The sequence below is a fragment of the Equus przewalskii genome, chromosome 23, assembly GCF_037783145.1.
Source record: "Equus przewalskii isolate Varuska chromosome 23, EquPr2, whole genome shotgun sequence".
Taxonomy (NCBI): Eukaryota; Metazoa; Chordata; class Mammalia; order Perissodactyla; family Equidae; genus Equus; species Equus przewalskii.
This window is the reverse complement of record NC_091853.1, coordinates 13,047,937-13,075,544: the sequence shown is the minus strand read 5'-3', so window position 1 is coordinate 13,075,544 and position 27,608 is coordinate 13,047,937. Positions and strand designations below refer to the sequence as shown.

At 36.8% G+C, this 27,608-nt stretch overlaps 1 protein-coding gene across 3 annotated transcripts in view; it reads left to right on the top strand.

Annotated features, from left to right (window-relative positions):
* Window positions 1–27,608, top strand: part of ABL2 (ABL proto-oncogene 2, non-receptor tyrosine kinase) — a 106,254-nt gene that overhangs the window by 11,813 nt on the left and 66,833 nt on the right. Inside the window, exon 1 of one of the 3 annotated variants that reach the window (XM_070591674.1) lies at window positions 17,428–17,674. The exons of the other annotated variants lie outside the window; for them this stretch is intronic. The gene's annotated coding sequence lies outside the window, so the exon portion shown is untranslated. Of the gene's footprint in view, window positions 1–17,427; window positions 17,675–27,608 lie in introns of those variants that run through there. 3 annotated transcript variants of the gene reach the window in all.

Below are 27,608 nucleotides of genomic sequence, written 5' to 3'. Positions count from 1 at the left end.
TAGGTAGATGTTTGACAAGTCTTTCTTAAAGGATTATTTCTTAACATTTACATAATTTATCACCTATTTCCTTTGATTTTGGTTGTCCTTCTGGTTTAGGAAATTTTGACACTTTCCCTGGTTTCCGCATTATTTGCCTTTTCTATATCCTCTGATGTCCTTATATTATAGATTAGTTTTTACTGATCTTTTTTCCATGCCTCACCATTGGTTTTTCATTATTATAAAATTTCACCAAATTTATTTTGATTTACTTGTGTTGAACTATTGCATATTCTGCTGTAGATGATTCTTCTACCTTAGCAGTTTTCTGTGGGTAATGTGTGCGCGTAGGACTCTTGGCTACAAATAATAGAAACCAAGTCTACTTTATGTAATACATCGAAAATTTCTATGGAGGTATTGGAGGCTCACGGACAGGAAGGCAGCTAGGCTGGCCTAGAAGCAGGAAGTGGAAGACTGCTAGAAACTGAGGCAATGTTTATTTCACGTCTGTTTTGCCTTCTGTTTGCTCATTTTATTCTCTCTTAGACGTTTACTTCGTATCACACTTCTTAAAAAGATCTCTGCTCTGATCAAGAGGACCGTCTGTAGTAAACTTTAATTTCTTAGTCTCAGTTCTGTTTCCCAGGAGAGTCACTGTGATTCTTGGTCAGATCACCTATAACAGGGTTTGTCGACCTCTGTAATATTGACATTTAGGGCTGAATGATTCTTTGTTGTGGGACTGTCCTGTGCAATGTGGGATGTTTAATGGCATCTCTGGCCCCCACCAACTAAATGCGAGTAGCCCTCACTTTCTAATTGTGACAGTCACAAACTGACTCTAGATAATGCCAGAATCCCCTTGGGGGTGAAATGGCCCTTGTTTGGGAACCACTGACCTAGAATGTATTTGGCTGCCATGAGCCTACCGGCATGCGAGACGGACATTTCAGGAGAGTCAGGTACTAGAAGCGCCTGGTAAGTATTTCAGTTTTTGGTAGCAACTATAAATTTAACACTGTTTTTCATTATTGTTTGGTGTCCCCTTTTGAAATGTTTATTTTCTCATTTAAAGTATTTGGCATTAACATGTTTCTGATAAAATCTTCAACTGGAGTTGTAGAGCATGCTGGTTTTGGCCATTTCTCTGAATCTCTAGATTTCTCAGTCTCCTATTGGTTTGTTCTTTTCCTTTTCCCCGAGGGTGAATACGTATATATGTATGAGGGTGGTGGTTGTTTCAAGGTAAAATTTATGATTTTGGTAGCCAGACAGACGTAGGTATAAAAATTTAGACCTGGAAGAAACAGATGAGTAAACTAATGCTTTTAGAGAGATGAAACAAGTTGATCATGGACATACAGCTTGGTAGGAACGCACAGAAGGATTAGAGTCTAACTTATTATTTTTCTAGGTTGGCTTGCTGGTTATCTTTTGTTGGCACCTCCTTTTACCTTTTAGTAGTGTAAGTTATATAATTATTCAGCATTTATGTGCCAAACTCTGTGCTGTGAATGTTGTTTAATCCTCGGCCAATAAATGATGAAAATGGGTCTCAAAATAAGATGTATCTAACTCTAGAAACTGTGCCGTTAACTGTTATGCTGGAATATTAGCATCGTAGCATTGGGAAAGGATTGGTTGCTTGTGTGCCAGACACTTTATTTTATTATCTCATTTAATCCTGAAAACAACGCTGGGAACTATACATATTTCCTGGTTTTATAGATAAAGATGTTTAGCTGAGAGAGATTGTGTCTCCTGCCTTAGGGCCACGTAACTAAGCAAAACTTGACTTAAAGTTTTGTGATTTTCCAAATTCTGTGCTGCACCTAGAGGGAAGAGGGATCCTGCACTGATGCTCCACTGTCTTCCCAAAGCCTTCATGGTAATGTAATAAAAGGAAAACCAAACTGTAACAAACATAATTCACTTTATTAAGGATTAATAAATATTAGTTTTGTTCATTTTGAGACTTAGCTTTCATGTACTATTTTTGTACCTTTCTCAGATTTTTTTAGAATTGAATTTAAAAGAAATATTATTACAAGAAAGCTAGGTAATTATTATTACCAGGAAAATATTTCTTTCAAAAACTATATTTAAGAGATTACTGATCTATCAGGAATGACTTTGTGTTTTCTCCCTGATCTTGATGTAAGCAAATTATTTACACTTGCAATTCTTGAAGCATTTGGGTTTTCCAGTTGAGTGCTTTCAATTATTAACACCAGTCAGAGCTGTAACCATTTATAAGCTTGTTGTTAATAGCATGGACTCTTGGTGTTAGACTATGTGGGTTTAGATCCTGGATTAAATTTATGATTTTAGTATCTTGACATAGGTATAAAAAAATTTAGAACCCTAAGAGACCTGAGAAATTATATATTCCTGGGCAAGTTATTTATTTTGTATGCATCTATTTCCTCATCTGTGAAATAGTCTTGCTAATAGTACCTACCTTACAACTTGTGAGAATTAAATAATTATTACATGTAAAATTCCCAGAGAGTGCACGGTGAATGGTAGGTACTCAAAAAGTAATAGCTATTATCATTTTTTTTAAAAGTTGCTTTTCTAACATTTTTATTGGTTAAGATACTTGTTTGAAAATTTCTAAATTCATTTAAAAAATAGTTATGATCATGTTAAGGCTGAGATAATTTTGAGACCTTAATACAAGGTAGTATATTGTATTTAGGTTTATTCTGTGCCTAGGTTTAATTACCAGATTTCAGTGCTTCTGGATATATAGGTAAGTATAACGTATAGTTTTGTTTTGGTACAGTTATCAACATTCTGATTGGATATTTCTAGCACTTAGGTAAATCATAATCTTTCTTTCCTCCCTCACAAAGGGCACTTTGAAATAATCCTAAAATATCTTACTTATATAGATAGAAAAGCTAGTTTTAGGGGCCTTAAGAAAAAAAAAAGGAATGGTGAGCCAGTGGAGCCAACTCCAGAAGGTGGTGGAAGGGAGAATTGTATGTGGGCACACTGGGGATCATGACACTCCATGGATAAGAATCATTGTACAGCTGGCCTCGTAGAAACTGGAGCTGGTAAGCCATTAGAAATTAAGACTGCATACTCCATCATTTTCTTTCAGGGGCTTCAAGGTTTTGGCATCTTTGTTGCTCTGTACATCTGTTCAGTTTTCCTTTCTTCCAGCTGGCTTTCTCGGTTTCAGCTTGTCTGTGGAGTGTAATGCCTGCTCAGCTTCTCTCTATCATGACAACTCTCAATATATTCCTTTGGCATTTATCCTTTCTGCTAAATGGCTCAGTCTTTTTCTCCTAAAATTTAGATCACTTGTTTATTTATTGAATGGACAGTACCTTTGCATGGTGCAAAATTCAAATGGTACAGATGTGTTTCTGCCACCCCCTTTTCTCCTGGCCATTCAAATTTTGGTAATCCAAATCACCAGTTTCTTGTATATACTTCCAGAGATATATTATGTATATATTTACATGTGTGTATGCATGTATATCCTCCAGTCCTTTTTTTTTTTTAAGACCAGTGGAAGCATATTATATAATGGAAGCTTATGTATACTTTTTTGCATCTTACTTGTTTCACTTAATTTACCTTGGAGATTCTTCCATGATAGTAAATAAAGAACTTGCTTTAAAAAAATGAAAAACAAATGAATGTGTAGCATTTCATTGTGTGGATGAATTATGTAATTAGGTTGTTTTCAAACAGTGCTGCAGTGAAAAACCTTAATGTACATTTCCCCTACTTTGTGCAAGTACAGCATTCCTATGAAACTTATCATAAGCTGAAATGGTGTAAAGTGGAGAAGCAATTACTGTTAATTTATATAGGAAAAATTTTTGAGTATTTTCCCACCCCTAAAATAACCTACCAAGTCATTACCAAATAACATGTAACACCTAAAATAACACTTAACATGTAGTAAAAGCAGGAAGAATATTATACACAGCCTCTAGGAAGTGGAAATAATGTATGTACAGTGTAGTTTCACTTACCAGAATTGGGAAGACAAAAAGCACACTGGAAGACTGAGAGAAGTGGTGGTGGTGATGGTGTGTTAGGCTGTTGTTGGAGGCTGGGGTGGTGGGAGGTACAGGAGGCTGGGGTGTAGGAGAGAGAGGGAGAGGGTCATCTGTGAATATCTCAACATCATCTGAATCCGTCAGGATGGGCAGCTCACTAATGTCTGCGCCTACTTCTGTGTCCCCCTGCCTTGATTTTGAAGGTTGAGGCTGGTCGGCTGATGTGGAAGCCTTGAAATACAACAGTATGTTTGCCTGCTTAGCCTCTGTAACAGCTTGTTGCAAAACAAATGCTAAATGCTGTTTTTGCTTTTTTCTTAAAAAAAAAACAAAAAACCCCTCTTTGGATGTCTTTTTCTTTTAAATGTTTTGTTTTGTTTTTTGGGGAGGAAGATCCACCCTGAGCTAACATCCACTGAAAATTCTCCTTTTTTTTTTGCTTAAGGAAATTAGCCCTGAGTTAACATCTGTGCCAGTCTTCCTCTAGTTTGTATGTGGGTCACTGCCACAGCATGGCTGAGGAGTAGTGTAGGTCCATGCCTCGGATCTGAACCTGTGAACCTGGGCCACTGAAGCAGAGCGAGCCAAACTTAATCTCTACGCCATGGGCCTGGCCCCTAGATTTCTTTCGGTCAGTGAAAACAGATACTAATGTAGGTCTTCATAAAAGTGAAGTAGCATAAAGCGAACTTTTGGGTATTGGGGGAAACCTGTATGTATCATTTTAAACGTGTGCTAGTTGGCTATAGAATAATGCTTTGAATTGGAATTGCTCACAGAAAGGATATAAGGATTTCAAAATAACCGTTTATTGAATAAGCTATCTTTTATCCACCTTTTTGTGTACTAAAATCCTGTGTGCATTTGATTGTATTTCTGGATTTTCTGTTCCGTTGATTTGCCTGTCTAATTAAGTGCCAGTGTCACACTGTTTTAATGACAGTACTTCTATAATGTGCAGTATAGCATGGTGGTTAAGAATATAGGATTTTGTGCTGAACTACCTTGCTTTGAATCTTCACCACTTCCTTAGCTGTTTGACTTTGGGCAAATTACTTAACATCCCTGTAATTCACTGTCCTTATTTGTAAAATGGAGATGATAATACCTATCTAGTAGGGTTGTTATGAAGATTAAATGAATTAATTTATATAACATGCTTAGAGCAGTGTTTGGCGTGTAGTTAGTGCTATATGAGTATTAGCTCTTTATTATTGCTGCTATCCGGTAGGGCTAGTTCTTCATTCCTCTTCATTTTCAGAATATTCCTAGCTATTCTTGCTTGCTTATTTTTTTATATTAAGTTTAAAGTCAGTTGATCTGTCTGATTAGGATAGCCTGGGTTGTGGGTTGATAACAACAGCTCCCCCTCACCCAAGTCTTAATGGATTAACACATCAAAAGTTTGTAACAGTAACACTACTGTTCAGTGTGGATCAGTGTGTGTGTGTTTGGAGGGCTTGGCAGGAGGTGGGAGGGGGGGCTTTGCCCATCTTTTGTCACCCAGAGAGCCAGGCTGATAGTGTCTTCCACCATCATTCTAGAATACTAGCACTTGCCATTGCAGAGGGAAAGAGAGAATGGTGAATCAAGTACTAGTGGAAACTTTAAAAGCCAGAAGAGATAATACATCACTTACTCCTAGATTTCCTTGGTTGAAGTCAGTCCTGTGGCCTCACATCATGCCAAAGGGATGGGGAAGGTGCAGTTTTGCTATGTGCCTGGAGGGCAGCTAGAAATGTTAGATGGAGAGCAGTAATGACTACCATAGTTTGCTCTGCTGGTTGCTAAATAGTGGGTCACTCTTTGTGTTATATGCAACGCATTAACCTGCTCCCTTAGATAGAAAACCCAAATTTCTATCTAGTAACTGTGTTGAGCTCAAACTCTAGAATCTCTGAGTGATGTTCAGAGTCTGCTAGTTCGTTTCAGAGGAGGTTTCTTTTGTCCACTGTGAATGAAATAGATAAGTTATCAGCAGGTCTATTAGAAAAGCATCCTAATTAGTATTTTCTTAGGCTCTTTGGTAGGTGGTGGGAGTGGAGATGCTTGGGAACTTCCACTTTTAACTCTACATATGTCTATATTATTTGAATTTTTCTTTTTACAGTGAGCAGGTATTGTGTAAAGAGAAATATCTTAAGACAACCTACCATAAGAGAGTTCTCTTATTTCTTATTTATACTAAATTAAAGAATGTATAAGTGGTACAACCAGAGGTGGGGTCTAATGTAAGACTTACTCCTAAGTCACTGTGCTTTCCAGTATACCAAGATGCCTCTCTTAATGTGTGGTCTTCTGTGTATAGCTTTCTAGCAATAATATAAATGTGATTTTTTTGTTATTTTCAGTGAACAAAGAAAGAACAAACGCTGTTTACTTTGAGGAAGATGATCTTTGGGAAAATAATAGAAGTGAAGAATGATCTAAGACAGTTACCTTGAGAGGAGGCCCTCAGTGAAAGGACGGTCATTACTAATAGGGAGGCTGATGGTGCACATTAACTGCTTTCTAACTTGAAGATCTTTCCTGGAGTATTTATTTTTATTTTATTTTATTTGTTTTTGGTCACTAAGTTTTAAGAGGACAGCTTACAAAGCCAACAGAAGAATGGCCAAGTGTCAAATGTTTGTATTTTATGTTATTGTTTGTCCAAGTATAAAATGATCTTGTTCAGTTCAGATCTTGTTCTCAAAATACAAAGATCTTTGTCTTTATTAAACTAGATAAAAGAAAAAAGAAGCCATTTATTTACTCTTTTGCTTCATTTCTTTAAAGGGAAAGAAAAAAATTTTTTCCTTATTACAAAAGCAGTATATTTCATTACGGGAAAAAAAGAACATAAACAAAAGTAAAACAAACCCCAAAACTTGCCTTCCTGTTTGGAGATAACAGTCATTGAAGTTCTGGGGTGTATCCTTTTAGACCCTCTTTCGTGCATATAATTTATATTGTTAACCAAAATGTATACAAAGCATACATGCAATTTTTTCTCAGTTGTCTTTTTTCATTTTATGTATTTTGAAACTTGTAAATCTTAAAGGAGAAAAGGTTTTTTGGCCCTCTTTTTAGAACTTCTTTTGCATTTACTCCTCACACTATTTAACATCCATACTTTCATCTTACAATTTTTACTGTTATTCCTGTTTCCTCCTTAGATTAAATTCCTTGAAGGCTTCTGTATTCTTCATTCCACTGAGCTCAACGAAGTTTATTTAAGGACAGGACATACATTAATGGGAGAGGTCGTAGGAGAGAAAGCAGAAGACATTCCAGCAATTATTTCAGAGTACAGATCAATCACTAATTCACTTATGGTCCAGCATTGTTTAATTTGATATAACCGAAACTAAGAAAGTACGAATTTGTATACCTCTATTTAAAATCTGATGTAAAATATTCCTATGATGTTAATTTTTTATATGATCCTTTGAATAGAACATACTTAGTCTGAGGTGTTAACTCTTGAAAATAAAAATGTGGAGGAGGACAGCAAGATTATATTCTGTTCCTTTTAAAATGTCATGAGTAGTTTAATTTCTTTGGAGAAGGACGTGTGGGTTTACTGTCTAGTTTTTAGATGGTGATTTATAGAAGAATGGCACTCCCACAGTGTGAACAGCTGATTTGTAAATGTACATATTAACTGGTAATATGTAGAAATCTAATGGAATTGAGGCCATTTTTTTATTTTCCTTAAAAATGTAGTAAGTTACTTATTCTGTTACAGTATTATTGTGTCAAATGGTGTTTATTCCAGTGCGCTGATTAATTTTTTACTGTCTTTAAGTCTTGAAAGGATTTTTTCCTGCAGGTATTCTATTATGGACAGATACAGAATTTAATCATACCATAGTGTATCTAGTGTATCCACACCTTGTAAAGAGTTTTAAAAGTTGGGCATAAGTAGCTGATAAGTTACCAAAAACATATAAATCTCAGGAAAGGAAATTTTAGTTAAGATGACAGGAAATGGGGACATATTTTGGATAGAAAACAAAGATTTCCAAAACCAAACCAAAACAAAACAAAAATATATTGTTTCCAAAGGGAACATGTCAATTGGAAAAGAGTTAACATAGCAGGCTTGAGACTGATATGCTTAAAACGGCCTGTTAGCGATGTTGGCTGGCCCCTGCGGACTTCGATTTCAGGAGAGTTCCCGCCATTCCCAGAACAGAGAAGAGGGGTCACTGTGCCTGAACTGTTTGTATAAACAGTGTGGTTTGTGCTGAACACCTGCTTTCCTTCTGGGAGTCTGGAATTTTGGTACGTGATAGGCAGAGGGTACCTACATGACCAGCCTCCAAGAAAACCCTTGGGTACTGAATCTCTGATGAGCTTATGCTGTAGACAATATTTTACACATGTTGTTATAGCTCATTGCTGGAGGAGTTAAGTGTGTCTTATGTGACTGCCCTGGGAAAAGATTCTTGGAAGCTTGTGTCTGGTTTCCTCTGGACTTTGCCCCATCTGCCTTTTCCCTTTGCTGATTTTGCATTGTATCCTTTCACTTTAATAAATCATTACTATGAGTACAACCATGTGCTGAGTCCTCTGAATCCTCCTAGTGAATTACTGAACCTGGAGGTGGTCTTGGGAGCCCCCCTGATCCATCAGTGGATCAGATAAATTTATAACTGGAATCTACCATGCTCATATAAAGTCTCTACCTGGAAGCATTCTATAGGTAGATGTCATTTTTTGGTTTAAGTTGTGTCTAAATAGGGTAGTAGATAGAATAAATGAAACTAAGAGTAAGGTTGGGGTCTGTAGGAGAGAAACCAAGGTCTTAATATATGACTGAGAAACTTCTGTCGAAGGTTCTATTTTTGTGAAACTGGATCTTGGTGTCAGACTATCTGCCAAGGTTCTGTACTTTATAGAAATACATTATTCTGAAAGGAGGACTGAAGCTAAGACCACAACTGTGAATCAAGAAGGCTCTGTAACAGAAAGGACAGGGGTTTTGGAGTAGGCAGATTTGGGTTAGCATTCTGGTTTATTAAATATGTGATTGATTGAACTTGTTTCCTCATTATAAAATGAGGATGATAATATCTGCTGTATAGGGTAGTTTGAGAATTAAATAAGATAATGTATAATAAAGCCTCTGTCACTATGTCTTGCACATAATGACTCACAAATTGTTTAAAGGTGGAGAAAGAGAGAAGGTGAAGTTTGTTTCTCTTATTGATTTGATGTGAAGTTGTGTAGGAAGGTTCGTGAGGAGAGAAGAATGATTAAGTTTTAGAAAATGGAATTTTAAATTTATCTCCAAATCAGCCAGTGGAACTTTTCACAGTTTATTTTAAGAACTAAGAATATTGTTAAGTACAAAGTCAAGAAGGGGTTAGGGGAGGCATAGAAACTTTATGAATGTTTTCTATGCCTTTATGGTGAGGTTGTCAAGAATTAGTTGACACCTGTGTGTTAGTAAGTTTCAGTAACTGATTAAACACATTCAGACTCTGTTTTCTCATCATGAATACTTCCAGGTAATAATGTGACAATTTGGACTAATTTCTGGGCATGAGAGCCTATTAGAATTTTTAGAATCAGTGTTTAGAAAGATAATGGCAGGGGCCTGCCCTGTGGCTGAGTGGTTAAGTTCGAACACTCTGCTTTGGTGGCCTGGGGTTCTCTGATTCACATCTTGGGTGTGAACCTACGCAGTGCTCATCAAGCTGTGCTGTGGTGGCATCCCACATAGAAGAACTAGAATGACCTACAACTAGAAGATACAGTTATTTACTGGGGCTTTGGGGAGACAAAAAAAAAAGGAAGATTGGCAACAGATGTTAGCTCAGGGCCAATCTTCAAAAAGAGAAAGATAGTGGTATCTTAAAATGCAATTGTATAGTTCAGGTATGCGTGTTTTTTGTTTTTTAATAACTTTTTATTTTGCAGGTTTCAAGATTACAGAAGAGTTGCAAGAAAAACATTAAGAACTCTCATTTACTGTTTGCCCAGATTCCCCAACTGTTAATATTTTGTCTCATTTGTTTTATCGCATTCCCTCCCTCCCACCAAATTTCCTCCTCCTCCTCTCCTTAACCAGGAGTGTGTATCAAAATCACCTGTAGAACGTTTAAAAAAAAACAAAAACAAAAACAAAAAACCTGTGTGTTCCTGCTGAACCAAGCAGGTGTATTCTGGAGAAAAAACAAACGCCCAGCTTGGATGTGCACATCAGGTTAGAGTGAGTTCATTATAATATGATAGAGTTTATTTTCTTTTGCTGGGGGCAAAGGGGCCCTCAAAATCGTGGTAGGCTAAGTTGCACAGCCTTGAAGGATATCTGATTTAGTGTTCAGCCTTTTCAGCGTATTGCTTTATTATCCCCTGTGTTCCATTGTTGCTATTGAGAAGTTAGCTGTCAGTGTAACTATTCTTTCTGGAGAAAATCTGTCATTTCTCTGGTAGTTTTATAAATCTTTTTGTCTTTAGTATTCTTCATTTTCACTGCAAAATAACTAGGTATGGATTTCTTATTATTTATCCTGCCAGTGATTCTGTGTGCTTCCTGAAACTTCAGCAGTTCTGGAAAAGTCTCAGCAATTATATTTTCAAATATTGCCTCTTTCCCATTTTCTCTACTCGTTTCTTGTTGAACTTTGTTTGGACATATGTTACACCTTTTGTTCTGTCCTCATGTTGCTTCACTTCTGTTCCATATTTTCCAGTTGTTGTATCACTATGCTACATTTTGTGTATTTCTTCAGAGTGCTCTATACCTAGTCTAATCTGCTATTTAATCCATCCGATGAACTTCTGATTTCAATTATATTTTTTGTTTCTGCAAGTTTTATTTGATTCTCTTTAATGTCTGGTCTTTTTGTTTTTGAAATTGTGGTAAAACACACATAATATAAAATTTACCATTTTAACCATTTAAAAATGTACAGTTCAGTGGCATTAAGCACATTCTCATTATATAACCATCACCACCTTTCGTCTCCAGAACTCTTTTCATCTTGCAGAACTGACACTCTGTCCCTATATTAAACAATAGCTCCCCATTTCCCCTTCCCCCAATCCCTGACCACCATTCTACTCTCTGTCTCTATGAGTTTGACTGCTCTACGTACCTCGTATAAGTAGAATCACACAGTATTTGTCTTTTTGTGATTGGCTTGTTTCCTTCAACTTGATGTCCTCAAGGTTCATCCATATTGTACCATGTATCAGAATAGTCCTTCCTTTTTAAGGCTGAATGATATTTCATTGTATTCATGTACTACGTTTTGTTTATTCGTCTGTTGTTGGACCACTTGGGTTGCTTCCCCTTTTGACTGTTGTGAATAATGCTGCTGTGAGCACAGGTGTACAAATATCTCTTTGAGACGATACTTTAATTTCTTTGGGGTATATATTCGGAAGTGGAACTGTTGGAGCATATGGTAATTCTATTCTTAATTTTTTGAGGAACTGCCATACTGTTTTCCATACTGGCTTCACTGTTTTATATTCCCTCCAGTAGTGCATGAGGGTTCCAATTTCAGCACATCCTCAATTAACACCTACTATTTTTTTTTATAGTAGCCATCCTAATGGGTGGGAGGTGGTATCTCATTGTGGTTTCTTTCTTTTTTTTTTTTTTTTTGAGGAAGACTCGCCCTGAGCTAACTACTGCCAGTCCTCCTCTTTTTGCTGAGGAAGCCTGGCCCTGAGCTAACATCCATGCCCATCTTCCTCTATTTTATATGTGGGATGCCTACCATGGCATGGCATGCCAACTGGTGCCCTGTCCGTACTGGGGATCCGAACCGGCGAACCCCGGGCCGCTGAGAAGTGGAACATGCGAACTTAACCGCTGCGCCATTGGGCCAGCCCCTCATGGGCCAGCCCCTCGTTGTGGATTCAATTTGCATTGCCCTAATGATTAATGATGTTAAGCATCTTTGCATGTGCTTGTTGGCCATTTGTATATCTTATTTGGAGAAATGTCTACTTAAGTCCTTTTCACATTTTTAATCAGATTTATTTTGTTGTTGAGTTGTTGGTCTTTTTTGATAATATCTTTTGTTTGTTCATTTGCTATCGTTATCTTCTTTTTTCTTTAAACATATTAAACACAATATATTAGTTATATTTGCTGCTGAATAACCAATCCCCCCAAAGTTCAGCAGCGTGAAACAACTACTGTTTATGATCTCTCATGATTTCTCAGTGTCAGAAACCTGGAAGGTTCTTAGCTGGGTGTTTCTAGCTCAGATGTCTCGTGAGGTTCCAGTCAAGCTGCCAGCTGGAGCTGCAGTCAGCTGAAGGCTTGTCTGGGGCTGGAGGATCTGTTTTCCAAGATGGCTCACTCACATAGCTGCCCGTGGGAGGCCTCAGTTCCTTACCACATGGGCCTCTCTCTAGGGCTTTCTGAGTGTCCTCACAGTATAGCAACTCATTTCCCCTGGAGCGAGTAATCCTAGAGAGAGTGAACAGAATGCCACACTACCTTTTATGACCTAGTCCCTGAGTCACACAACTTTACTTCTGTCTTATTCTATTTGTTAGAAGCGCGTCCCTAATTCTACTCAAAGGTAGGGACTAAGCTCTACCTCTTGAAGGGAGGAGTAGCAAAAGAATTTGATTGGAGGAATGATTAGAACGACTCTACTGTTGTGTTAATACTGGTGATAAAGTGGTCTTTAACAACAAAACAAGACTCTAAGGAATAATCTTAGATGACGGAAACACATTTTCTCTCTGACAGGTTTAATGGGGCCGATACTAATAGTGTTTACATGGTGGCTGGCATTGTTCTAGGTGGTTTACACGTGTTCCTGAATCTTCACAGTACCCCTGTAAAATCATAGAACCCTGTAAATAACCCTCTAGTAAGCCGCTGTGACTTAAATAAATCAGTAAAAGATGAGATACCTAGTGCTGTGAGAAGCAGTAGTGGAATTTCACCTAGTCAGGGAGGTTAGTGTGGATTTAGTTGAGATTTGAAGAATGGGTGAGAATTAAATAGGTCAGTGGATATGAGTGGGGAAGAGTGTTTCAGATAGAGGGAACAGAATGTGTAAAGACCATGTGGATGGAGAAGGCATGGTAGCATTATTTTCAGTGTGTTCACGTAAATTGAGAAGGCTTTGTATACTTTGTGTTCAGTAGATTTTGCTTGATTACTTGCAAAAATATGACATAGTCATTGTTTAGTTTTTGTGTATAGGGTATTGATGCCTTTAAAAATTGTTTCTTAGTTATTATTATTCCACATGTTATCAGAAATTATATGGTATGTAAACATCATTTCCAGGCCACTATCAGTAGTTTCTCACATTCATTTTTGGTAACCACTGGCTCTTTAGAAGGCATTCTGCTTAATATTCATAATTTGATTGTTGACATTTATATCAGTGAGATGGTTTGAATAATTTCCGTAATAACTTCCTTTGCTTTAAATTATATTGTTAGGAAACTGTTAAAAAATATTGATTTTAAATTTATAAGTTCATGCTCATATAACAAAATTCTTGGAACAGATTATATTCAAAATATTGAAAACAATATTTTATCAAGAAACAGATTTGTTTCTGTCTTGCAGGGCCCCCATTGGAATTCAAAATTATGAAATTTATGAAAACCACTATTAACTTTGCTTTGACAATAGAAAAAAATGATACTTTTCGGGTAGGATTGTTAGTGAACTTGTTATGATCAAAGACTTAACCAAGTTCAGTTTAATAAGCAAAAACACTGTTCCTCACCAGTCCACTAGGGGATACTCTAGTACTTAGGAAGAGAATCCAGTTGCTGCTCTAGTTTAAAAATTATCTCCCACTTAATTAAATTAACTACTTTCCTGTTTGCTTGCATGAAGAGAAAGACTTTTAGGGCTGGTTTGGGCTATTAATTTGACAATAATATTCACTTGTAGAAGAATTGCAGCATTTTTTTAACTTTATTAAGGTGTAATTGACAAATAGGAATTGTATATATTTAATTAAAACATCAAGTTATATGTTTGATACGTTTTGATGTATGTTGATGATACAACATACATGATGATTTGAAATATGTATACATTGTGAAAGGAACACCACACTCAAGCTAATTAACGTATCCATCACCTCACATAGTTATCATTTTCTTCCTCCCTCCCTTCCCTTCCTTGTGAGAACACTTAAGACCTACTTTCTTAGCAAGTTTCAAGTATACACTACAGTATTGTTAAGTAGTCACCATGCTGTACGTTAGCTCTCCAGGATTTACTCCTCTTGTATAACTGAAACTTTCTACCCTTTGACCAACATCTCCCCATTTCCTCCCTCTGCCTGGCACAACCACCATTCCACTCTCTGCTTCTGAGTTGGACTATTTTAGACTCCACATGTAAGTGAAATCACGGAATTTGATGCATTTTTAAAGTGTAGAAATTCATAGTGTGAATTGTTGGCCACTTTTTCTGGTGGTGTTGCCTGAAACTTACTTCTTTGAGCACTTTAGAAAAACTGGTTATTTTTTTTTTTCCCTTAGTACAGGAAAGTAATGATTCTCATTTATTTTGTGAGTTGTGCTCTTCCTTAGAAGGTCCGAAATGATGATTGTTGGTTTGAGTTTATTTTCTCCATTATAGCATGTATGTTATTCTGACCATTTTCTTGGGAAGTATGAAATATGACCTTAGATACACATAATGCAAAGGATGACTCATGCTGCTATTAAAGGTATTCAGAAGAGTTTAATATTATCTTGGTTTCTTTCTAGCAACTTAAGTAGACACAATACAGTTACTTAATGCTCTAAAGAAAAGTTATAAAAAGTTGAGTTCCATTTTTTTTTTTTTTTTAAGATTTTATTTTTTTCCTTTTTCTCCCCAAAGCCCCCAGGTACATAGTTGCATATTCTTAGTTGTGGGTCCTTCTAGTTGTGGCATGTGGGACGCTGCCTCAGTGTGGTTTGATGAGCAGTGCCATGTCTGCGCCCAGGATTCGAACTGACAAAACACTGGGCCGCCTGCAGCGGAGCGCGCGAACTTAACCACTCGGCCACGGGGCCAGCCCCCCATTTTTTTTTTTTTTAAAGATTTTATTTTTCCTTTTTCTCCCAAAGCCCCTCAGTACATCGTTGTGTATTTTTAGTCGTGGGTCCTTCTAGTTGTGGCATGTGGGATGCCGCCTCAGCATGGCTTGGCAAGTGGTGCCATGTCCTCGCCCAGTATTCGAACTGGTGAAACCGTGGGCTGCCGAAGCAGAACACACCAACATAACCACTCTGCCACGGGGCCGGCCCCCAGTTCCATTTTTTTCTTTTCTTTTTTTTTTTTTTAAAGTTCTTACTCTTTTTTTTTTTTAAAGATTTTATTTTTTCCTTTTTCTCCCCAAAGCCACCCAGTACATAATTGTATATTCTTCACTGTGCATCCTTCTAGTTTTGGCATGTGGGGCGCTGCCTCAGCATGGCTTGACGAGCAGTACCGTGTCCGTGCCCAGGATTCAAACCAACGAAACACTGTGCCGTCTGCAGAGGAGCGCGCGAACTTAACCACTCGGCCACAGGGCCAGCCCCCGAGTTCCATTTTTAAAATAGCAAAGTTTCAAGAAAAGAATTTAGGCTCTTGTATTTATTAGGAAAAGATTATCAGACTTAATATTTCAGAAAATACTTCAGTTAACCAAAAATTTGTTCTTTGTTTATTTTTCCTAACCTGTTTTTTTATTTCATCTATGATATGATTGTATGAGTTTTCTGCATAGCATGTATTTCATTCTTCTGTGCCTGGCACATAGATAGTTAAAGATTGAGTGACTTGTTAGAAGGTGACATCAGTTCACCTGATTTCTGCTGTTTCTAAGTACAACAAATGGGTGAGATCATGTACCATCATGACAGTATGATTTGGAAAATGAGAAGTCAGGCTGTCTGGGATAAGAACAAGTACATGTATTTGTCCATTAAAAATAAAAGTGGTATAGGAATTACTGAGTTTGTTTTAATTAGAGTTTGGGTGATAATTTTCTAGGGTATCATAGAGAAAGCGTGTTGGGTGGAAGGATTGCATTTGACATTCTGATAATATATTTTTTGTTTTATCTTTATTTTCCTGGCAAAATAGGGAAAAACCTAGAAAGTGTTGGGAGAATTAGGCCGTTTAGTTGTGCATCTGGATAGATCGACTAGCGTGACCAAGATGCCAGCTATATGTACCTGAGGTAGATAGAGAGCCAGAGTATTTCTGTGGAACATTTATCATGTTCTATAAGTAGTTCATAACTAGTATGGTTAAGTTCCCTGCGGTATATAATGACTAATCAATACATGAAATATGGGTGGTTCATGTTTTGTTATATTTTGACTATAGAGGAAAGGCAAAATATCAGAGTGTCACAGTTACTCTTTTGCTTTTATACTTTTTTGTTTGTTTGAAATAAAATGTTGGTTTTTTTTTTTTAAAGGAAAGAAACATAAAAACAAAAGAAAGATCATTTATAGTACTTTTGCTTATGTCCAAACTTAATTTGTATGTGACAGGTTCCAATTGATTGCCATTTTTCTTTTTTGAGTTCATTTGAGGAAGTAGTTAATGAATTGTTCCATCTTTCATATAACACTACATAGACTGTTTCTTAGTAATTTGGGGGAAAACTCTTTGTGATTTTTTTTTTTATTTTAATAAGAGTAGAAATTATTTCAATGATGGGGAATATGTGTATACAGTTAAAGTGATTTCTCACAGAAAGATTAAGCTTGTTATACTATAATATAACACCTAATATTTTAATATACATGAGTTGGAAAAGTATACAGCTTTATCTGAATTTGAAAATTAAGAAGTGCAGTAGTCTGTTACCTTATAACTGGCAGAAATCAGTGCTTAGTTTTTCAAGTTATGATTTTATAATTCTCATTCTTTGTGATATAATACAAGTGTAAGGTACTAGGAAGGCCCTTAGGTCTTGTATTGGTCTGTGAAGGATTTCGTTACGATCATCGTGTTGAGTTTCCTCTTCTGAAAGTGACCTTTTTTTCCTCTATTTTTTTGTTATTTATTTTTATTTTATTGAGGTCATAATAGTTTATAACTGTGGAATTTCAGTTTTACGTTATTATTTTGTCAGTCTGAAAGTGATCTTCGTGTGCTCATGTCAGTTGAGAGGAGTACTGTTTTCACCATAACTGGAAGTGACTTCCTGTCTAAATAGGGGATTAACTGTGATTAGAAAGAATAACGGGAAGTGACTGAGTAGCTGCTTCTACTTTTCCCTTCCCAGCCCCTTTCCCACCCAACCTTATTCCCAGGTCTAGGGTTTTAAGTTCTGGATATACTGGAGCATATCCTGAAATAGTCTTTGTTATTCTTGTCTTTGGTGACAAAGTTTCTCGTAACAATGTTGGCACACAACCCCATAATTAGTTAGTAAAGGCATTATCATACTTGCTGTTTGATGCCTCTTTTACCCTATGTGAATGAACTATTGAATGTAGCTAACAGCTTCCTAGTGACAAGGTGATTGTTGGTTAATAATGATGCAAGAGTAAGGAGACATTTAAAAAGGGAACATGTAACTTCTTGTGCTCTGAGAAATTCCCGAAGAATCTTATTAAAACATACCAGAACAACATGAAGAATGTCATGTTTTTGCTGTTAGCATGCCACATCTTGAAAATGCAGAATTGAACTGGGAAGTTTATGTAATTCAAGTATCAATGTTACTCTTAAGGTAAATTTAAAAATTTTATTAAAATTAATAGAAAATTAACAAAATAATATAGTTCAGGATTTAAGTTATCACATTAATATAGTTAATGAACATTAACACATTAATGTAGTGTTAACATTTTAATGTAGTTTAAGATTTAAGAGGTATACATTTAATCTCCCTGTATCTCTCTCCCTTTAGCCACCCAGTTCTCTTCCCTAGAGGCAATCAATATTCCCAGTTCAAATACACTTTTAACATTGATTAATTAAAGGGTTTCTTTAAATGATATGCATGAATGAAGTTGACAGCATGGATTCTAGAGTCAGACATTTAAAATTTTCACTTCTTTAACAGTTGTTGAGCCGTACCAGGCCTTTCTGGGCACTGGAATACAGTAGCGAACAAATGAAACTCCTGCCTTCATGGAGATTGCAATGTGGTGGGTGGAGACAGGTGCTCAATACTTATTTACTTACCGTGTCATGTAGTGATAAGTTCTAGGAGGAAGAGAAAGCTGGGTGAAAGGGCAGAGCGATGTAGGAGGTGCTGTTTTGGATAGATGGTCACAGAAAGCCTCTGGTAGGGTGACATTTCAGCAGAGAATTGAAGGATCTGAAGGAGTGAGACTTAGGGCTTTCAGGAGAAAAACGTTCTGGGGAGAGGACCATGAAGGGCAACATTCCGGAGAATATTTTTAAAGCAGAGATATTTATCCTTCCCGAATGGTGGAGGAGGCTAGACTGGCTAGGGAGGACTGACACAGGGGGGCAATGCTAGGAGATAATATATGGAAGGAGAAAGAGGTTGTGTGTGGGTTGAAGGGGATTGCTGAGTGCCAGTTCATAGAAGGCTTATATATCATTAGGAAGAATTAGAATTTTATTCTAAGTAGGCTGGGAATCTGTTGGGGGCGGGGTGTAGATTTAAAAGTTGTCTGTCTGCTTTGTGGAAAATAAACTCTTGGGGGAAAAGGGGAAAGCAGAGAGGCTAGTTATGAGTCTTAAATAGCCATAGATATGCAGCACTGTACTGGATCAAATGTAGTTAGGGACCATTTGTCTGTGGGTTTTGACTCCTACTATTAAAGAATGGGGTAAGAAGTAAAAGTGAGGGGCCGCCCCCGTGGCCGGGTGGTTAAGTTCGCACGCTCCCCTTCGGCGGCCCAGGGTTTCGCCTGTTGGGATCCTGGGATGGCACCGCTCATCAGGCCATGCTGAGGCCGCGTCCGACATAGCACAAACAGAAGGACCCACAACTACAGTATACTACTATGTACTGGGAGGATTTGGGGAGAAAAAGCAGAAAAAAAACACAAGATTGGCAACAGTTGTTAGCTCAGGTGCCAATCTTTAAAAAGAAAAAAAAGAAAAAAGTGAATTTGTAATGAATATTTATATTTTTAAATGGTAACTTTAGGAATTATAGTTAAGCTCTGTAATGATTTAAATTTGTTTGTATAGATCCCCCAAGTATCACTTGCATCTTGAGGAAATATGGTAAAATTCCCAAAAGAAACTCCAATACCTTTTATAGTTACAGCACGCAACAAATTTTTTTCTTAGGCCTTCCAAAAAAGGCTGTGTTGCAAAGTTTTGACAAATTAAATATTGGGTCCTGTTTTTTTCCTCTCCAATTTGACTAGGTGACATTTTTTGAATTTGAAACTGCTTTCGTTTCTCCAGCTTGTATCAGTATACTAAAAAAGTATTTAAAAGTCAAAATGCTTAGAGAGACTTTAAGCAAGCAGATTGCTAGTGATAAAAATAAATGGAATAAAAAAGTGTCAATATGTAAAATTTAAGCTTTCAAGTGACTGAGTGTGTCTGAATTTGCTAGCAAACCTGCCATGTCTGGTACTGTGGAAAAGAGTTGCATCATAGGAAATAAATACGAAATTTAAGGATCTCAGAACTCTTAATATCTAACTGGGTAATTAGGGGCACTTTGAATCAAAAATGAAAGCATGGGTAAAGGAGATGTAAAGACCAGGCATGCATCATAAAGACGTAGGAAAAAGAAAAGCAAATGGACCCTGTGAAGCATACTAAAATAAAATTGTGTTGGAAGGAGAAGAGGAATAGAAAAAGGAAAGTTAAAGGAAAAGCATGGCGTATTGAGAGTTTAAGAAAACTTTTAAATAAGGGATTACTGGATCTAGTCAGATTTAGGGAGTACATTGAAATGACTAACATAGTCATACACGCAGACTCAGAAAGAACTGTAAACGTGAATTCCAAAGCTATTATATTACCCATTATGTAGTTATAACATAGAAGGGCACTGATAATTTTCTCCACTCTCAATTTCTATTAATTTGATTTGCTTGTCTAGGGTTCCTAAAATATGACTTATAAAGTAGCTATTAAGAGTTTCAAGTTGATGGTTTAGAAGATAATTTTTCAAAAAAAGGTTCTTTTAGTATTTACAGAAGGAACTTCATTCAGGGAAAGTAGTATGTGTTTTTATTAATAAAGTCTCATTATACCTTTTCATGGGTTTTTATTCTTGCCATAGTCTTTATCTACAACTGCTGTCTTTTGGTCAAAGATAGTATAACGCTACCTTTAACTCCAATTTATATAATAATATATTTTTATTTCTATTTAAGATAAGAAAACAAAATATGACGTATCTCAGTTTGGTTCATGGAATCATAAGATTTTTGAGCTGGAAATAACCTTACATTGATCTCTTCTCCTGCCCCTTAATTTTATAGATGAGGAAATGGAACTATAACTCATATCTAGTTATGCTGGAGAGAAGATTAGAACTTAGCTCTTCTGACTTCTGGTTCAGTGCTCTTCTGCAGTATTTTGCCTTATGTTTGTTTTGTGTTCTAATTTTTGACTATTTCAGTTGTACATTAACAAAGACAGGAGTTATCTTTTTGTTGTTGTTAAAATGCTGCTTTGTGATTGATCAACATGAGTGCTTTACATATACATTTTAAGAGGCTCTCTTTGTGTTGAGAAGGTAACAGCCTTATGATTATCTTCCTCCAAGTGGAGGTCAACCCGTAATTTCTAGAAATACGTTATCTAAACCTTTTAATCTTAATTGCCAGCTTTATAGTTGTGTTTATGGCTTTCATATTTATTTTGATTTGAATTAACATTTTGCATAGTTAAATTTATTTAGAGTTAAGTATGCAAAGTGTACGTGGAAATTTTTCTGTTAAAAGCTTATGGAGCCTTATTAAGTTGAATAAGAAGGAGCAGTTTGGCTTTATAGGACATCTGATTTATGGAATATTTTAGGACATTCATCACTATTTTTTTGAGCTACAAATAACGGAAAATATATTGTCATGGTTTTGCTGGTAAGAATTCTTGGGACGCCTGATTTAACAAATAGCTAAGGATGTTTTTAGTAGCATTTTAATTTGCTTAATAGTTTAAATAAATTAAATGGAAAGTTATCTTTACAACTAATTTTTAAGTTTTAAATAACTTTATACCTAAAATCTTGTTGACATTATTTAACATGCCAAATTTTTACCGATTTGTAGAAACAAACTTTATTAATTTCTAACAAAATATTTGCAGTTTCTAGTTGAGGTAATGAGGCTTTTAAAATATCAATAAATTTTGGGGCTGGTCTGGTGGCACAGCGGTTATGTGCGCATGTTCTGCTTTGGCGGCCTGGGGTTTGCTAGTTCAGATCCCAGTTGTGGACATAGCACCACTGGTCAAGCCATGCTGTGGCAGGCGTCCCACATATAAAGTAGAGGAAGATGGGCATGGATGTTAGCTCAGGGCCAGTCTTCCTCAGCAAAAGAAAAGAGGAGGATTGGCAGCAGATGTTAGCTCAGGGCTAATCTTCCTCAAAAAAAGAAAAAAAACCCCAATAAATTTTGAACCCTGTAAGCAGCCTTTTTTTTTCCCCAAGTAATTTCGTTGGGATTATGATGTTTTATAACACTGTGTAATTTCAAGTGTACATTATTGTTTATCAATTCCTGAATACACTTCTTTGTGCTCACCCCTGGTAGTCTAATTTTTATCCATCACCATACATATGTGCCCCTTTATCCCTTTTGCCCACCTCCCAACCCTCTTCCCCTCTGGTGACCACTAATCTGTTGTCTTTATCCATGTATTTGTTATCTTCTACATGTGAATGAAACCGTGCAGTATTTGTCTTTCTCTGTCTGGCTTATTTTGCTTAACATCATACCCTCAAGGTCCATCCATGTTGTTGCAGATGGGACAATTTTGTCTTTTTTATGGCTGAATAGTATTCCATTGTGTGTGTATATATGTGTGCGTGTGTGTGTCACATACACACACACGCACGCATATCCCACATCTTCTTTAGATAGAAGGGCACTTGGGTTGCTTCTACATCTTGGTTTTTGTGAATAATGCTAAAGCAGCCTTTTGGTACATAAGTTGGTATATGTAATGATTCCAGCCGAAGTGGAGGAAAAAGTGAAAGCTGCTCATAACCGAAGGGTGCTCTTTGCAGAAGAGTTGTGAAAGAAGTTGCTTTCTTGTGCAGTGTTTGATACCAATCACAGGCCAGCATGGCCAGCTATACTGACAGTTGGTTATAAAATAAATAATTGGCAGGAAAGTCACAACTAAGTTGTGTTCCTTGATTAGTCATATCCAATTCGAGTTTTAAAAGCTTATTGTAGGAGAAATAACTGTGCCTGCCTCATTTATTGAGAGAGATTTTAACTGGAAAGCATACTACAAAAATCAGTTGCAATTGTTAATAGATATAGTAAGATATTGCCCTGTAGTTTCCCGTAAAAAAAACATAGCAAATATACAATCAAAAAAATTCCTGAAACTGAAAGAGGATTGTTTGTTAATTATATAGTAAAGAGATTTAATGGAAGAGTGGTCATATTTAGCATCAACACATATTATTAGACTCAAGCTGGCAATTTTAATGGTTTAAGAATTTAGACAATTCTATTATTTTCTTATTTTGAGACATCTTTCCTGTTCCTTACTTAAAAATTTTGTGCAATAATTTTCTTGTAATAGCATACTTAAGAAAATGACTGTTAAATGTAATATATGTCCTGTTTATCTTTTTGGTTTTGAAAGTTTTCTCTCCTCAATTCTGAATATAATGTAGATGTTTAAAAAATACAATTTTTTTGTACATGTTTTTTAAGTCACTAAATTTAGCTAAGGTTCAATTTACCCGTTTGTAAAATGGGGAGAGTACTAGTACTAAACTCTCAGGATTGTAAGGACTTAATGAGGTAATATGTGTAAAGTACTTGACATGGAGTAGATACTGGTTGAGGATGTAGACTTTCTGAGTTCAAGTCCCAGTTGTGCTTCTTATTTAGTTGCATGACCTTGTAAAAGTTATGTAACCCTTCTTAGCCTCTTTGTTCAGTCCTCTTGAGTCTTCCTTTTCCATAAATTGTAGCCTCTGTTTGCAGCTGAGTCATTTTTTCAGCCTGTTTCCTGTTTATAGAAATGTGGGGATCCAAAGGCCTATTTTCATTTTATATTGTCTCTGTTCTTTTTAGTTCGACCTGGTAATGTTTCTCCTAGTACAGTTTTTGTGATAGAAGTTACAGCCATTTCATATGTATTTCATATACTCATGAAAGTGATATAGTAGAGAGAGAAATTGATGATACGGAAGAGAGGAGGAGAATTGCTGGAGCTGATGTCATTGAGTTGGTAGTAGGGATTGGAGCTAGTGCACAAGAGAAGGGATTGGCTAGAGAAAAGAGAACAGATAGTTGTTTGTATATTATAACAAGAAGGAAGGCAGAGCAGGTAGGTGCAGATAGATGCTGATACTATAGGTGCATGTGGTGGTAATTCCTGGAAATTCTCTTCTGATTGCTTTAATTTTCTAAGCAAAGTCATCAGCTGAGGATGAGAAAGGATGTGAAAGAAGGTATTAGAAGTTTGATAAGAGAGGAGAGAGCAGCTGTCATTTAGAGAAATGGGAGAGTGAATGGACTAGGGAAATACAGTATGATTACTAGGCAGAATTAAGAGCTTATTTGAGGTTAAAGGTCATGAGTTAAAAGTGAGGCCACTTGGCTTGGTTATGTGCTTTTTTTCTCTAGCCATATTGATTTTACGAGTAGGAGAATAGACAAGAGAGTCAAATTTAATCAGGCTTGTGGTTTTGCAAAGTGAGATGTCCAAGTCAGAGAGGAGCAAGTGATTATAATGATGGATTGTGGAGCTTAAAGTGGGTAAGGAGAGAGGAGAGGACTTCAAGAGGTGAGGGACAGTGAAAGGATAGTTGAGTCAGTAGACTTGTGGTCCTGGTGGGATCCACTGTTGGTCGTTCATGAACTAGAAGAAATGAGCTGGTGAAATAGGAGATGTATTCAAAAAGGGTTGCATGAAATTGAGATTATTGAGAAGGGTGCCTTGCAGTCTGTGGCTAAAGTAGGGTTACATTTAGTTCTTTGATCTTCATGATGTAGATAGGGTAAGCATCATTAGTTATATTTTATTGATTAAAAAAACTGAAGCTCAAAAAGGATAGACCATTTATTTCCCCAAGGTCGCAAAGCTAGTAAGTTGATTACCTAGGACTCAGACCCTATTACTCTGATTCTCAGTACTCACTCCTCTACCATACTTTATCAATTTTCTGAAAGTTAGTGACTTGTTATCCTCTGTTTGAACCTAAATGACAATCTCAAGTCAAGACTTTTGAGAAATATGCATGAACAAAATTATTTTCCTCTTCAGGAATCTTCAAAGACTAACTTTGAGGTAAGGATGATGTTAGAAGGGTTCATTGCTACTATTATCACCTAACTTATCTTACTGAACGCACACACATGCATTAGAGGCTTAAATACGAGTTTTGTCTAAACTCTCTTTTGTAAGGGGCTTAAGGTGGGTGGGGGCCAGGACAAGTAGGAAGGTACTATTCTTTCAGCAGCATGCCTGGACAGACAGCCGTGCTGTTAGAATGTGTCTGCTCAAATCCATGTACATTCTTTATGGTGGCAGTTTGTACTACTGCAAGTCTCTGGGAAAAGATAGTTGGCTATTGGATGATGTCTGTTTGGGATGTGAGTCTCCTCTTTCCCCCAGTAAGATAGCAGTTATCGTCCTTTGTCTTTGTGTTCTTTTTTTTTTTTTTAAAGATTGGCACCTGGGCTAATAACTGTTGCCAATTTTTTGTTTCCTGCTTTATCTCCCCAAACCCCCCCTGTACACAGTTGTATATCTTAGTTGCAGGTCCTTCTAGTTGTGGCATGTGGGACGCCGCCTCAACGTGGCCTGATGAGCGATGCCATGTTGGCACCCAGAATCCGAACCCTGGGCCGCCATAGCAGAGCTTGCGAACTTAACCACTTGGCCACAGAGCCGGCCCCTGTCTTTGTGTTCTTATACATTTAGCTTTGTGGTGGTGAGTAGACTTCGAAGAGTTCTTTAAATATGAAGGAAGAATGAGGAAATTATAATTAAATATAAAATGAACTAATATTTGCCATTTTTAATGTTTGCCAGAGTAGAAAAGTAGTATGCCTAAATTTCAGGTTTTTTTTTTGGAGGAAGGTTAGCCCTGAGCTAACATCTGCCACCAATCCTCCTTTTTTTGCTGAGGAAGACTGGCCCTGAGCTAACATCCATGCCCATCTTCCTCTACTTTATATGTGCGATGCCTACCACAGCATGGCTTTTGCCAAGCAGTGCCATGTCCACACCCAGGATCCGAACCGGTGAACCCTGGGCTGCCGAAGCGGAACATGCGAACTTAACCTCTGCGCCACCGGGCTGGCCCCTTCTTTTCTTTTTTTAAAAATTGCTTTTAATTGTGGTGAAACACAACATAAAATTTATCATCTTACCAGATATTTTAATATACTCCAGTTTTATTTTGTTCATATAATATTCTCTTCAGAATATGAGTGGTTCCTTGTGGATGACCCTTATGTGATTTAGCCAGAGGAACTCCCTTTTCTGCTCTGTTAACACTCTCTATCTCCTGCCGGCTACTGGTACTGAAACTTTTTACCCCGTTAGAGTGGAGTCTGGCGACAGAACAAGAGGGTAGAGAAGTAGTCGAACTTAGTAGCTGATGTTGCCTCATAGAATATCTGTTACTCATGGGTCTTATCAGCTCCTTCCTTCGCTCCTTCCTTCTTTTCCCTCTGGAGCCTTCATGCCAACTCCTCAGAGAGAATGTATAGGGAAGCCTGAGTCAGAGAGTATACAACTCTGATCTTGTCACTTCTCAACAGCTTTTCTCTTGCTGTCTTCAGGATGAGGTCTACCCTCTTTAGCAGAGCATCCAGGGCTTTCATAACCTGGTGCCTGCTTAGTCTCATACGTGCTCTCTAGGCTGCAGCCATGCTAAAGTACATGGAGTTCTCTAAACATGGTCTGTGCCTGGCACACAGTAGGTGGTGCAGAAATGTTTCTTGAAGGAATGAGTGTATATATGTATTTTCATTCCTTCAAGATTATATATATATGTATGTATAGATATCGCAGTTGTGCTTTTTTCCATACTAGTATGCTAACTTTTATTCCGTGGCTAACTCTTGACTTTCCTTCAAGACTCAGGACAAGAATCTGCTTTTTTCTATACTAGTAGGCACTCTTGCTCTATGATACCAAAACATTCAGGCTGCATCTCTGTATGTAGTAGCTGACTTACTTTTTTGTTTTTCCATTAGTATGTGAGGTTCTTGAGGGCCAGGGACCACGTCTTATTTACCTTAGTACCCGTTAGCTCTTGGTCTATTCTTCATAGGCACTTTCTAGTACAAAAAGCCTTTAAGGTAGTTGTGGCTCTTGTTTTCTAATGTTTACATTAAGTAATGTTATCTATTGAATATTCCTGGCTTTTTAATTTCATTTCTTTGCTTTCCCAAGGTGAAAATTACTTAGACACTTGACTTGGGAAATAATCAATATTCCAATGAGTATATATCATGTCATAATTAGTATAGTATGATTGCTTATTATGGGAGTGGGATATTAGGTAGAAGATAGAGTTGTAGACTTCATCTTCACGTGGAGGAATTATCTGAGCACTTTAAATAGTTGGACAAGATTGCATAAGCCTTACCGTTCTAGCTCAGTACATCTGAGTTTGCATGTCTTAAATGGGTGACTCATTAAATTGTTCCTACTTAAGATGTAACTATTGTTAATGCATCCTAGCTTCCACTCTCTTTTATCAGTGTTGCTTTTCTTTTCTTGACGTCAAAAATTGTGTAACCTGGGTATTTCTTAGAATTAATTACTTAGTGTGTGATACATCATTTCTTCCTAGGAGAAGGCTTTATTTTAGCTGTTCTTCCTCTCTAGAGTCCAGAATCTTAATCATCTTACCGTAAGTTTTGAGACTCTGTTCCTAATTTTAGTTGTGAAATCATTTAGGTGAAACAATAGTCAAGGAAACTATAGGTGTACTAAAGTGTCTTGGATTTTTTTGTCATGAATCTAATTACCATAAAGATTTATTTTTTAAAGAGCAATTGTGCGAAAACTGAAATTTATTTAGATTTATTTAAATAATTGTTAAAAATTAAAATTAGGGTATGGGATTGAAGACATCTCTGATTACATTCTTTTTTCCTAGTGTAGGCCAGCTCTTCCATGCCAGAGCTACTTGTCTTCAGCAGATCAGCTTTTATGGGATTTACTCTTTTACAAAAGATTTTGTATTGTTGTTAAATATATGTAACATAAAATTTTCCATTTTAACCATTTTTGTGTACAATTCAGTGGCATTAATTACATTCACAATGTAATGCAGTCATCACCACCATCTATTTCCAAACCTTTTCAAAAACCCTGAACAGAAAATGACACCAGTTCCTCCCTCCTGACAATCCCTGGTAACTTCTAATCTGATTTCTGACTCCGTGAATTTGCCTATTCTAGATATTTCATATAAGTGGAACCATACAATATTTGTCTTTTTGTATTTCGTTTATTTCACTTAGCATAATGTTTTCAAAGTTCACCATATTGTGGCATGTACC